Below are 15,264 nucleotides of genomic sequence, written 5' to 3'. Positions count from 1 at the left end.
CCAACCCTCTTCTCACCTCTAACCAAATCTCCTTTGGCATAAGGGGGGTTGTTCCTGGTAGAACCCTTAGGCATCTCTTAACTTAGTTTGATTAGACCTAGTCAAACCGAGTCAATAACCTCCTTAGGGTTATACTAGGAAGAACCCCCATTGAGCTAGAGGAGAGCCATCCATAAGTGAGACAAGGTCTGGTGAGATGACAATGACCCTCTTTTAATTAACATGGTATCACACTTGAACTTTTAGACTTTATCTAGAGAAATGCAAGATTTTGTCATAGCGGACCCCACTGGTATAAGGACATAGTCAAACCAAGTCAAGATTCCCTTTAGGATTATACTAAAGAGAACCCCCTTGATTCAAGGGAGAGCCAACTAGAAGTGACAAAAAGGTTCATGAGATGTCAACTCTTCCCTCTTAATTACACTTGAACTTTGGACTTTATTTCAAGATTTTTTTTTTTTATATAACAAGCCCATTAACATAAAAATCATAATATATTAAAATTTATATGTTGTTGTGTGTTACATGTCTCAATGTATATAAGATTTTTTTTTTAAATAAAATAATATGTATCATAAAAAAAATGCAATCTATAAATATTTCTATATAAATAAAAAATATTCATATAAAAAAAACACAACCTTCTCTATTTTATTAATTATAAATATTATTATAATATAAATTATATTTATATCTTACACATTTAAATATTAAATATTATTTTATTAACCCATTCTAAATGAAAAATTAGAAATATCAATTCTAATATGTATGAGAGTAAGCTATTTCTACATTTCTTTCGATTTTTATTTCAAATATCAATTCTAATATGTATGAGAGTAAGCTCTTTCTACATTTCTTTAGATTTTTATTTCAAACATTTTCACTTCCTCTCTTGCCATAGGTTAATCTTTTTCTCTTAAACTTTAGAAAATAATAATATTTAAGTACTTGATAAAATATAACACTTCTATACAAATGAATATAAATGAGATGATAAATTAAATGCACAAGTCCTATACATATAATCTGAGTGGATGCCTCACTAAAAATTCAAGTATTTTAGATATTTCAATAATTATAATAAGAGTAATTAATATAAAATTATTAATAATTAATAATAATTTTTTTATTAATATTTTATTTCTAACCTAAAATTATTAATAATTTCTTATTATTCATTTTATTTTTAAGAATTTTAGGTTTTTAGGTTTTTTTAAGGTTAGTTTACTCAATTTTTTATCTTTTTCTTTTTTCTTCATCTCCATTAGCTTTTAAGGTTAGTTTAATTAGATTTTTATCTTTTTTATCTTTTTTATTTCTATTTATATTTTATCTCTTTTTTTTTCCTCTCCATCTTCTCGTTCTTTTTCTCTCAAGCTTCTTGTCTTATGATAGGTCTTAGTATGGACTTGAAATGTTAACGTGAAAATCAAATTGTGGAGCACATTCCAAACTTCTATTATTATTATTATTATGTTTTTTAATTCTTTATTTGTTTTATCTTTTTCATTCTTTATATCATAACATTGCCCTCCCTTTTGAAAAATGCTTTGTCCTTGAAGCAAGGACAAGTAGGATATTGTTGACATTTTTTTTTTCTCCTAATATGCATAATTTTTTGGAGATTCTTCCACTTAATATGATATTCCTTGTTTATTTGAGAATGTAGCTTCTTCTCTCATGCAGCAATGATAGCTTATAGTTCAGTTGTTGACCATTTCTTATCTTTGACAACGCCTGCAACACATATTGCCTAGACACTTTGAATGTTCCAAGTCATCTAATTCCTTCAAAATTCAACACAAATGCGCCCAACTTCTCTGTGTTTTCTTTCTCATCCTCCCTTCCAACTTTATCAAATGTGAGTGCTTTGGATTCACCATCATATCCTTACGTACTTCTACTAATGACTATTAGAGAATCTACAATAATGGAAGACACTAAGTTTTCATTGATAACGAGAGTAGTTATACAAGTAGTACCACTAGGAACACCCTACTTCAAAAACTCTTTACCTATTCTTAAGAACCCAAATTTAATTTCCTCTTCAAGATTCTTATTATTAAGGAGATTATTTTTACAAGTAAATTCAATGTCTGAGTCTCCAACCAATTTTACTTAATTTTCTTTAAGTAAAGCATCCTAAATATTGTGGCCAATATTTTAACCAACAAAGTATAAAACTTTGTGACACCCATAACCATTATATACATCAAAAAATGAGACATCCTCCATTTGATCTACCTCCACCTCCTGTTTGGAATTAAAATTATAATCATTCACAAGTGGATCATGATTAACATTAATAATAATTTCCATGGTCTTCGAGGTTTCCTCCATAGATTTTCTTGATTATAGACCCTTTAGGAAATCCCTTTAAGAATGTAGGCATAGGTGAAGTCGACATGGCATAGCATAATCCATATTTTTCATGTGACAACCCTCGCATTACCCATTTTTTTTGTAATTTTTATAATGTGACTGTAATGCTAGCATGGGCATAGGTACCACGAATGGTTGACAAAATGTGTTATGACTATAATGATAGCATGGGCATAGGAGTCATGACTAGTTGATACAAGGTATTTTTAAACATTTAATTTAATTCTTGAACTGAAGGAGAGGATAACCTTTTAGATCCTAATGTCTAATGGAGTTTTCTTTCCTGAAAGTCCAGGAAGCCAAGGAAGCAGCTCAAATTATTCATAGGATTTGTAATTTCTAATAGATGTACGGTGAATCCTCTTATATATTTATGAAAACCTATGTGTTCATGCTTTGTTGATTAATAGTCATAGATCTATGAACATGTTTAACTAGATTGCAAGTTGTGCAGGGATGCAATGATATTTTATTAAATGTTTCATCATTGGATTGATGAAATAACCAACGCCTTTAACATAATGTGTTTCTACGTAAAATACGATGGATGGTATTCGTAGGATTAATTAATAATACTTTTAATTAAGGTGCTTAATCAATTTTTTATCAATGTTTAATCACTATTTTAATCCTATTGACCCAAGGAGTGTGGTATTGTGGGAGGTAAAGAACACTGACCTAGAAAACATTATCCCGGGGAAAATAATGATGATGATGATGGTGGTGGTGGTGGTTAACATCCACTGAGACCAAATTGGTCTATCGGACCTATAATTTTTTTAGTTTCTAATTGTCTGGCTCCTCGTCTTTCTTGGCGAGATTGGTGTTGTAGCTTTCTTTTTCTTCTCTATGGTCTTCCAACTTTCTTTATCTTGCATTTCCTTCATTTCATCTGGTTCTTCGAACATTGGTGTCTCAGCTTCGTGATCTATTGTGTTCGTCCTTTTGAAGATAGTCGGAGAAGAAGTTTGGTATAGGAGATATGCTTTGTTGTTAAATGAAGATTTATTTTGCGCGGTATTCGAAACCTCATAACTTTTGATGCTTGAGGGGTTGTCGAGTTCACTTTTTTGTTGTTTGGCGGGGCTTTCCCCCTGCTTGTCTTGAGAGTTGTTTCTTTCTTGCCCGATTCCTTGTAATTCGGAGTTTTCTTGAGAGTATTCTTCTTTGATGACAGTGTAGTGTTCTTTTTATGTTCCTTCCCACCATGTAGATCTGTGGTGAGTTTTTCTAGCAGAATTTTTCTGGGAGGCTTTTGGGCAATTTTTGGCTAGGTGACCTATCTCAAAGTAGGATCAACATCTGAAGAGGACACTTTCGTAATCGAGTTTCTGGTTCCACACATAGTCTTTACTTGTTAGGTGTATTTCAGCTAGGAATCCGGTGCTGAAGTCCATTTCCACACAGATTCGTGCATAGGCAGTTCTAGCATATTCCTCTGTTTCTGGGCACCTGCAGTAAAATTTCCCAATTGCATTTCCAATGGCTTCTAGGGGAGAGAAATTCCAGATATGCAAGGGTAGGTTTGGCAATCTCACCCAAATTGGTGCTGAAGTTATGACTGTTGTTGAGGGATCGAATGATGGGTTCCATGGCCTCATGAATAGGCCTGATTTTTCCCAAAACCAAGGGCCGGAATCTAGAATACATTGTCTGCTTTCAGGGTTTTCAAAATCTACTATAAAGAAACCCCTAGCATAGGGGTAGATATTAATTGCATCAGGAATTAGAGGCTTCCATACCTCCGAGATCCAACTATGGAGAGTTGTCAACCGCGGCCAAAAACCATTAAATCGACAGATTAGGGCACTTTCAGAGAACTTCAAAGCCTCATTGAGTGAGGCCTGAATAACAACTACGACCCCGAGGAAATATCATCTTGGGGAGATACTGGATTGGGGAGAAGTTGTACCCAAGGATACTAGCTTGGGGAAAGGTAGCACCGTGAGCCACGATATCGGGGGATTAACAACATTTGTCTGTACTGGTATGGAAGTTATGCGATGTGGAACCCCACATGGTGGTGGTATGGCACCACATGGGCCAAGCGTGGCCACATGGGTGCCACATATATTTTCCTTAATGACATTGCTTCTCATTGGATCAAAATTCGAGGGGTATAACTTTCTACTCAAGACTTGGATCGAGATAAAGTTGATATCATCGGAAAGCTCCCAACGAGTTGAATGAGATGGTGTAATTAGTTTTAGAATTTGAACACTTTGAGGTAAATAGGTTGTTGTAGCCCCATCTTCGTAACAAACCTTGGAGATCAGATCAAATGATTAGCACTCCCACAACCCGAGATGATTTAACAGGGTGGGAGGTGTTACATTTCATGAGAGATATTAAGAGTAATAATATGTAACTTGGGAAAAACAAGAGTTAGAATATCATTAGCACTCTCATTTATGTTGTTCCTCTTGGGAGTGTGAATTATTATTTCTTCATGGTAATGTGAATCATGATTAAGTGCATATGATAAGGATGAATATGGGTTTTTGTGTGCCAAGGGTTCTTTGTCCTTGAGATATTTCTCAAGTTTCTCTATTTTGAGAGCTATTTGGTCTTAGATTTATCCTCTCATCTCTATTCTCATATTATCCATGCTTTGATTGATTTCATTTTTTTGCAACTTCATTTTCATTGTTACCTTTATTTTCACCATTATAATATTCTATCATTTCATCTTTTACATCTTAAAAATAATTTTCACAATATTTTTGTGCAACATCATTATTTTCAACACTATAATATTCTACATCATTTTCTTATTCACCGTCATTATTGACATCTTGTTTATATTCATCTTATCTGTTGCATCATCATCTTCATTTTGGTTGTTATCATTCTCATCAAACTCTTCTTCTCTAGCTTCATCTTGATCTTTGATATTATGATCTTCTACATTGTGATCATCATATTTATATTCTCAATTGGATTCAGATTCTTCATATTCTCCTTCTTCACATTTCCAATTGGATTTAGAATTGAAATTGGAATCTTCATATTTATCTTCAACTTGTTCTTTATCTTCATATTCACTTTCTCCATAGGAGAGGCACTCACTAATTTCACTTTGGCCATCCTCTTTTTCCTCAATGTGTATCTCACATGTAATGTATTCCTTATTTCATCAAGAATGTAAATTATGGTCTCTGTATCCATCCATCGTAGTTCGTAAATTTTGGCTTTGATATATATACAAGTTGGATGGGTGGAGTGCGGATATATAACTTATTCACTTTATCCACTTTTCACATTATTCATTTTGTGTGAATACTTAAAATACTTATCGTCTCGTAAATAAGGATTTATATTTATTCATTTTTGTTTTTATCCCACCTTACAAATACTATGGGAAAATACCATAGGTTACCAGAATCACAAATTTTGATGCTATATAGTGCACAATAATATTTAAGTTCTCAATAAAATATAATATTTTTATAAAAATGAATATGAGTGAGATGATAAATTATATGGATGGGCCCCATATAAATAAGCTAAGTGGGTTCCCCTTTAAAGGAGTTATGTGTTTTCATATAATGACTTTTCAATTATTATTATTATTAGCTTTTATTCTTTTATTCTTTATATTCATAATAGGTTCCTTGTTAGTCTTCCACTTCCTTTCATTTCTTTCCTCTTCCATTATATGTAAGTAATTTGTGGCTTACATGCTCCATGGATTATACCCTACAATTATTTCAACAAACAACCAATAAATTTTAAAATATATTTTATCTTCCATTGATATTTCATCAATCTCAATGCTTCTAGAGTGGAAAAATTAGATAAATCAGGCTATAGGGTCAATTTTATCGGTGGTCTCAATTTGGAAAATTAGGGGTGAAAAACTTCAAGAGTCATTTTAAGGCCTTAAATGACCCATTTTTATGGTTCAAACTTACTATGGACGTAGATCCCATAATATACACACCAATACCTTTCCAATGGCATAATAATCACCTCAATCAGAGGTCGTATGCGAATTGTACCTCCCGAATTTGATCCATTGTGATTGACCACCATAATTCAAGAAGATGCAATGTTAGCCATAGTTACTGATGGAAATGAGGATAGTCATGTGGGTAATATGAATAATATTCTAGAAGGATCGAATTGTAACTCATATTGATGGTTGAATGGTTCAAATCTAACCCCTAGTTGGCTATTGAACTATTTTATAGCCAGACCACTAGGAGGAAAAGGGGTTTCATTCTATTTGCTTACATTTTATTCCATAATAGAGCAGAGTAGTTGTGTGTAGATAGAGAAAAAGTGATAAGGTCTGTGTTATTTAGTAGCCCATGGGCCATAGGTATTGGGAAACTCCATAGAGAGTGTATTCTCCTTTGTATTTGCATCATTTCCATTCTAGAAAAAAGTGAGCATAATAGTGTCACCATCCAATTTTGTTTCCTCCTTTTGAGAGTTTCTTAGAGCATATACTGGTGTTCATTGTGGTTTTTGAGTGATTATATTCACCTATTCTCTATTTTTTTCATTTTATCTCTTGTATGCATAAACAATAAAAGCAACAACAACAAATATAGAATTTAAAGGAATTAACCATTCATAATATAGATTTTGGTTTATTTTAATAGATTTATTATGATGAACTATCTAGTGGAATATCCATGGAAGTTTCTAGATCATATTGGTATTTGAGAAAGTTTTTTTGGGTATTTCTGGGAAGTTGCAGGGAATCTAGAAAATGGTTAGAGTAGGAAGACATAAAACCCTAGCCATGACCAATAAATCAATTTAAGATAACCCTCAAGATTTGGTAGAGGGGACATTATTAAGGTTGGAAGTGCATGTCATAGATATTAGTCATATCATGAACCTATTTATGGCATATTTGGAAAATAATTTTGGAATCAGAGAAGACATAGGTCCCAAATCAGAGGTTAGATCATAGAGAAAATTAGGGGAACAAGAAGAACTAGAGAAGGTCTAAGAAAGAACCTTAAAAAGAGCAGCCAAATTTTAGCACCATGTACAATTCATATTCCATCTTCAATATGGAATAAAAGGTGGACATCAAGCCATATGAAGGTGAGATTGATGCTTTGAAATTGAATCACTGGTTGTAGCAAGTAGAGGTTTGCTTTGGTGTTCAACTTTATTTTCTCATTTGAAATTTGAGGGCCATTGCCTAACCTATTGAGAAATCCACATGGAAACCCTTGGGTTAGAGGGAGATCCTCCAATAACTAAGTGGGAGGATTTTAAAATCCTCATAAAGTCCTAATTATACTCTATAAGTATGTAGAGCATTAGTGGATTTGGTGGCATCGCTTTAAGAAAAGACAGGGGTAACATGTACACAAGTACACTGTAGAACTTAGTATCACAATAACAATTTTAGGTGTCTCTCCCAAGAATCCATATGTACTCCTTGAGTATTTGGGGGGTCTACACAGCCATATGAGAAAGAAAGTAATGTTATTCAAATAGAAAAGGTGGATGTGGCTTATGTGAAAACATAGTACCTAGAAAGCATAAGCTAAAAGAAAAGGTAGTTCAATGGTTCAGAGCATAAAGAACTTCAAGAATATTCCAAGAAGGGGAAGAAGAAGAAGAACGGGTAAAAGGACAAGGGGACAATAGCCACAACACACCAATGCAAAGATCCTAGCAATCAATGTATCCACAACAACATTAATGGTCACATAGAGTAGAAGTGATAGAAATTACATTTAGAGCTCAACCTGAAGAAAGGGAAGAAGGACGAGAAGAAAAATAATATTATCGCTACAAATTCGATTAATTATGTGAAAATAAGACCTAACATGGAAAAAATTATTATCTACACCTCCATACAAAAGGACATGAATCTCAATATCCTTCATCAATAGGAAGAAAAGGAGATGACCAAACTCTTGCACATAAGGATGTAGGTTGATAGGACAAACATTGATGCTTTGTTTGACTTTGGGTCACAGGAAAATATCACAGTAGTGGATCTAGTCCACAAACATGAATTAGAGTTTGATGGCCATCCTGGCACATATTGATTAGGATGGGTCAACAAGGAGGTATAGATAAAGGTAACTAAATAATGTAAAATTAAATTTGCTATTAGGTTGATTCTATTTTTGAAATAGAATTTGATTTAGTTCCACTTGGTGTATATGGAGTTGTGTTTGGGAGTCACTACATATACATGTGGGATGCAATCTTCATGTAAATATCCTACTAGTACTCCCTCATCAAGGAAGGAAAATCCTTTATCATCAATAGCACAAGGGAAAGTCAAATATTTCATTAGTAAGTGCAAATGAAGTTGATAAATTGATAAGTTCTAGCAAGAAGTATGTTTTATTATTCTTAACATAAAATATGTTAGTAGAAGAGTCAATGAGAGCACTGGAACTCGTGAAGGGATACAATATGTAACAAAAACAATAACTAGAAGAGTTGTTATAGACACACAGGGGAGTGATGTTCCAAGAGCCTAAAGCAATACTACCCAAGAGCGAAGTGGAGCACGAGATTCAATTATTGTCAGACTCTTCATTTTCAAACATCAAGTTGTACAAGTAGTCCATTCTAGAAGCCAATTACGTGAACAAGTAATTTTCTCGTCAATGCCTTTTGTGTGGAACAAAATCTGGTAGTAATATAATTGATAGATTTCATTCAAATATAAGATCTAATTGATGGAAATGTAAATAATGCCTCTTCTTCAAAAACTAATTTAAAGCTAGTTCCTATTGTTTTTGTTAGCACTCTGTAATTTTCTGAGGTTTCAGAAGAAAATTACCAAGGTAAACACAAACCAACTTTGGAAGTTGGAATCTAACCCTGCCAGCTCCAGAGACGGCTCTCTCTGTGAGATTTAACATTGTTTGATTGAATATTAGGCCAGTTGTTAAGTTTGGGGTTTGATTTGTATTTGAATGGTTGGTTGATAATTTAGATTTCCATTGGGTTATGAAATCTCTTACATAAAATACAAATTTACTAGAGTATCTATAGATGGCAAGGTGGCCAAACCGACTGAATTCTTTAAATTCTGTGAAATGGAGAAGAAGAATACAATAAGGTTCACTTTAAAATATAGAGCATTTTTACCTAAATTCTATATTCAAAGATTAGAAGAAAGCATAGAAATTATTCGTAGCTAGGTGCAGAGTGTAGATTTAAACAAAATTTTCCCTTTATTTATCTATTGAATAATTCAAATTTAGAAAACAATCACGTGCTATAAACAAAGAGATATCAACACATAAAACATATATATTTACTTCACCAACAACTTGACACATGAATCTTGTGAAAGAGCTTTTGTATTACTTTGGAAAATCTACTGATGCTTCATAAAAAGATATACAATAGTGTTTCTTCGTACAAAAACCAACATGTACTACTTCAACAATTGAAGTATTTACAACTAATTTACAAAAAATATCCTGTCAGGATGATGACGATGTATCTACAAAATAATAGGACTGAATTAAAAGCTAACTTATTACAATGAAATGAGGAAAATCGAATTCTTTGAAGTGGTGGCACTGAAATGAAGGAACAACTCATTGTGTGGCACTAAAAAACGGGATGTGTTGTAACACTGAGCTGTGCTACTGGAATTACCTTTTACTATAGTAATTAATAGAGTTTATCCCAACGTGTTCACTTCGGATATTCATCTTCATTAACTTCCTGTATACTTCGTCAACTTCAGTGTACCTAGAAAATGTCGGACGGGTGATGAACAAGTTTGGAATTGCATACTAGATGTCAAGATCATATGATAGTGCTTCCATGAACACCTTTCCTGTCATGTTGAGTCTTTCAGCTGTAACTTTTGAGCTATCTCTCGCCTTGTTCCTAATCTGTTCACTATAATATGGCCACGTGCTGAGCTTGTCATTAATCACTAACATGTTTGGAAGCTCTTTCTTGCAGAGAGACTCTAGATTTGGAAAGAATATATGTATACCTATGTTAATGTTTTGACCCTTCTCTTCAAGTTGTCTCATTAGGTTCCTTTTAGTCAACACTTTCCTCACTTCTAGAATTGTTTCAGTCTTGTCTTCAATTTCTAATTCTTCTAGTTCTTGACTATTCTTGGAGTTTATAAATTTGATAAGTTCAGTAGCTTCGTTTGGTTTATCTCCTAGCTACTTTCTAACATGCTCAATGGCTTCATTTGACCTTTCAAAAAGCTCCTGTTGTACAAAAATGATTTGGGTTGAAGCCCAAATTTCTCCCATGTCTTCATTAATCCTTTTCCAGATATTTTCCTTCACATGTGCCAATGTATTTCCCATGGCACATTATTTTTCCATTTTCTACAATCTTTGGGACAATGTCTAGGCCTTCTATGTTTTTGTGAAGTAAGCAATTTCAAATCTTAGACTCTGCTCCTCTAAAACCTTTATCTCCAACTTCAGTTTCTTTATCTCTTCTTCCTGTATTGACATATTTTCCATAGATTGAGCTAAATTTACTAAGTCATCCACAACTGATGTGGGAAGCACTGTTGAGGATGACGATCCTGCTATAGTGGTTGTTGTAGGGACACCTGTTTGTAGCAGATATGCAATAGGAACTGTGTCAAGAGGACGAACTGTAAGTTGTGAATTCTTTCCTTTTCCTTTATTAGCTTGTCCATTTCTTCTTCCATTTCTTTAATCTGGGCACCTTGTTCTACTATAAGCTTGAGCATCTCTTCCTTTTGTAGCTCTGTCTCTCCAAGTTCCTTGACCTGGGGATCTTTTGTTGCTGGCAGCTTCAATTGATTCTTTAATGCTGCAATATCAACATTCTTCTTTCTAATTATTTCTTCTATAGATTTGGAATTGTCTGGACCAAGGCCGACTTTGACCACCATTTCCTCCAAGTATTTGATTTAGTATCTTTAGCAAGTGAGGAGATTTTTTCCAATTTGAGTTGATACTGCACATTAAATTGGTCTATGAACTCTCAAAAGTTATATTCCTGTGATTGTTTTCTGACTAAGGAAGTCAAGAAAAAAACTGACTATGGCTCTCCTTGCCGATCCAATTTTTGCACTGAAAATGGAAACTTATATGTTTGTAAAAGTATAGACATATACATAAGGATGGATGAATATCTAAACATTCATTCAATTAAAAACTGAAGGAATTGTTCATGAACTATGTTTGATAAGAAGTGACCATAGTCAAAGGTGACCGATGGTCCTTCTTCTGAAGAAAGGGTGGACAGAAAGCCTAGAATAGGCTCATCTACCCACTCATCTGAATAGTGACCAAGAATTGAAGACAAAATAGAAATAATATGTCTTGCCCTTTGAGGGAACATAGAAGAGGAATATGGGGGATTTTTCTTAGGGAGTTGAGAGTCTTTAGGGAGGAAGATTTCAAAGATGGTAGCTCTCTAGGGGAAGGTTAACTTCTGTTAAATTTATCTGAGAACTTCAATGGAGAAAGGGGAGAGAGAATCATAGTGGGGAACCTGTAGCATTTTATTAATGTTGTCAGTTGTGATGGTGAAGAGAATTTCACCATTTGGGGAGATAATTTCCCTCTTGCTTGCAAGGTAAGAGGCTTGGCATCTTAGGAAGAACTCTAGAAAATGATAGGATTGGGGAACAAAAAACAGAGGGAGTCTGGATTTCCAAAGGTGTATCTCATCATATTGGTCAAGGAAATTATCTTGAAACCAATAGCGTGATTCGAACAATTCGAATTCACACGGTGTTTCAATGATTTTGTAATCTTGTTCTGCAAGTGGGGTATGGTCGAAATTTATAGGGGGATTGAGCATTGGATTGATTACAGGGGTTGTTTTAGGTGCCATGGTGGTTTCCTGATGGAGCACGGAAGACTTTAACAGTAGGAATTTGTTGTGCATCCAATAATTGGTGGGAATTCAGAGTGGCAGTCGTTTATCAATTGATGAATAATAGACAAGGGAAATGTTGCGGAAATATTACAGCACAGAGGGGCAAGAGCACTATTGAACGAGTGAGGAAAGAAAAGTTTAATCATAGTGCTAAATTTCATATTTATATGTAGCATATTGGCCTTAACCATTGGATTAATGGTATGTTTGGGGCATTAACTCCTATAATGGCGTGGGAAAACGGATAGGAGATTAATGGAGGTTGAAATGGTCTTAGACGTGGCAGTTGGGGGTTGGGGGATGAGTAGAGCAGGACTGTTGGCGGGAGTGATGGGATGTAGGGTGAGGTGGCACAACGGGAGTGGCAAATACAATGAGACGTGGAGGCAATTGTTGGCGGGCGAGTTAGGCAGGAAGGCAATACCACTTTCTGAGGGGGGGTGTGGTGGTATCCGGTTTATGGAGGGGAGGGTCCAAAAACACCTAGTGGCGGCACGTGGGTGAGCAATAAACGCTTTTCGGACCCCCCCTTATTGTTAAATGTTGTCATTTCAAGGGGGTATGAAACCTGTTAGTGCTTGGAATTCACCTAGGTTGAGATAGACAAACTCTCAAGGCTACATCAAACCATTTCACCTCGTAGCTAGCCCTACGAGGTATGAGAAGGCTCTCTCGGGTCAGATTCGGTAGATCTTTCAATAGGATAAGCTGACCAATTAGGAATAAATATTTTAGGCTAGTAAATTGATAAGGGAGGTTGATTTAAAGATTTTTGGGGTTTTTAGTGGCAATTAGAGGGAGTGCAATTCAGGGTGCGGGGATTGGGCTCAGTTTTTGCAGGGGGATCTTTGGGGCAAGGTAGGAGTGAGTGCTGATGCCTTAATCTGAGATGGATGATCAAGAATGATAGAGAAGGAGCTAAAGAGGGCAAACAACAACTTTGAATCCTCTTTAGACAGTGGAAAACATAGATATTGAACAAAGTTAAAAGTTGAGCATGGCATGCATGAATTAAAACTTTATCACTTCATCTGTTCAATTAGCAGCAAAGAAAGAGATGAAACACATAAACACACTTACAATAACATGTATAGAACACACCATCAACACAACAATCCACAAGAATCCACAATGATGTCTGCAAAACCCTGGCCTTCCTTTTCCTTAAATTGCAGTAATAGATGTACAATATACAATAATGCTTCTCCCACAAGAGTCCAACCATAAAAATGAGCAAGAGAAGGCATAATATAGACCATCTAACTCCTTTCCCCACCTCTAGGGGTCGAGCTCAGCTTCCTAGGAGCAGTTTGAACTAATTCTAAACTTAGCACTAGATAATAGGCAGTCAAAACAACTTGCCTCTAAAACTTAGCTAACTCATCCATGCATTAAATATTCACTATTTACATCAAGGAAGCTTCTAGAAGGGTTAAGAGAGATTAAATCTATCAATGTGCCATGAAAATTATCCATACATCCATCATTTACAAGTACAAATGATTAACCAAGGTAAAAACTGAGTTTTGCAGGCCGAAAAGTCAAAACTGGCAATTTCAGCTCGAGTGGTCGCGCCCCTTTGCAGCACTTTTTGAGTGGGTTCCAGTTGTCCAAATCAAGTGCAAGATGGCTCATTGGAAAGATCTGTGTGTCTACCTTCCATCCCAAGTGGAATTTCTGGATTTGGAGTTGATTTGACCCCTCAAAAGTCAATTCTCCCAAGGTCACTTTCTGCAACTCAAAAAGTGGGCAGAAAGTCAAAAGTTTGATGTATTTTGAGCTTTTGGAGGCCCAAATCTCAAAATCAAGTTGACCCCAAGTATAGGTAATTATAGTTTTTGCATGCCCTTTCCAAAAATGTCAACTTTTTGTGATTCTGAGCAGTCCTCCCGAGTGGTCGCGCGGGGGGTGAGACCACTCCACAGGCAAAAACCTGTAAATTTCTAAAAAATTTCCAAAATGCTCCAAAACTCTCAATTTTTTTTGATTTTGCTGTTGGATGAAGGCTAATGAGTACCATGGTGAGTGAGGGATTCCTCAGCCAAGATACGGAGTGGGTTTGTCCTTTTCTTCTTCTTCTGGGCCTCTGACAGCTTCCTTCGGAGAATTTTCATTTTAGCCTTGCAAACATGCAATCTTGCCCAATAGTATGTTTTCATGTTGCGTAGCAGCTCTTTGTCATGATTTTCCTTCTCCAACAATCTCTCCAAGTGTGCATTCACACGGATAAGCATGGACTCCCGGTCAGCAGGCAATGGGTCACCGGGCCTCCTACGGTTCAAAGTTCGATCACTGCGGATTCTCCATAGCTCATCAAGTTCTTTTTCTTCTTCTAATTGTTTGGTGTGTTGTTCTAGATAAGTGATGGTCCATTGAGCCATTTGGAGCTTTTGCTGCAACACGAGGTTCTCCTCCTCTCTCTGCCTGATAATCTCATAAAAATCTGAAGAAGGAGAGCGGGCATCACGACCAATGAAATCATCATGTGTATCATCAGCTCTCTCATCCTCAATCATGGGCTGCTTGCCCTCCCGTACTGCCTCTGCTGATGAAGAATGCGAGGCCCCTTCCACCTGGTGTGGAGATAACACTCGCTGATCTAAAGAAGATGACGAGACCCCTTCCACCTGCTGTGGAGAAAATACTCGTCGAGCTGCTGCAAATAAGGTCCTAGGACCTCTCTGATAGGTGACCCGAGGTGAAGAAGCCACATGTCTCGGAACAATAATCTCGGGCTGGTGTGATGGACCTCCCGCCTCATGAATGACCTCTGGCTCTGGCTGTGTGAAGAACTCACGGGAGATAAAATCTGCCCAAGAAATGCCCTGCTGGCTCAGCTGATGGGAAACAACCAGCTGGATGAGACCATGATGACACAAGCTCCTGAGCTGCTGAGCTGGGGACTGCCTCTGAAACACGAACACCATCCTCTGAATATCCTGGAAGAAGTAAACCGGGATGTTCATCATCCTCACTCGGGTAAAGTGCATCAACAGGCGAATGTGACAAGCAAAGACTCGTGAAAACCTTCCC

The sequence above is a fragment of the Pinus tabuliformis genome, chromosome 3_1 (assembly GCF_031772625.1).
Source record: "Pinus tabuliformis cultivar Carrire ecotype Pingquan chromosome 3_1, CPIR1, whole genome shotgun sequence".
NCBI classification, from domain to species: domain Eukaryota; kingdom Viridiplantae; phylum Streptophyta; class Pinopsida; order Pinales; family Pinaceae; genus Pinus; species Pinus tabuliformis.
The sequence above is the reverse complement of the archived record's forward strand: the minus strand, read 5'-3'. Positions refer to the sequence as shown.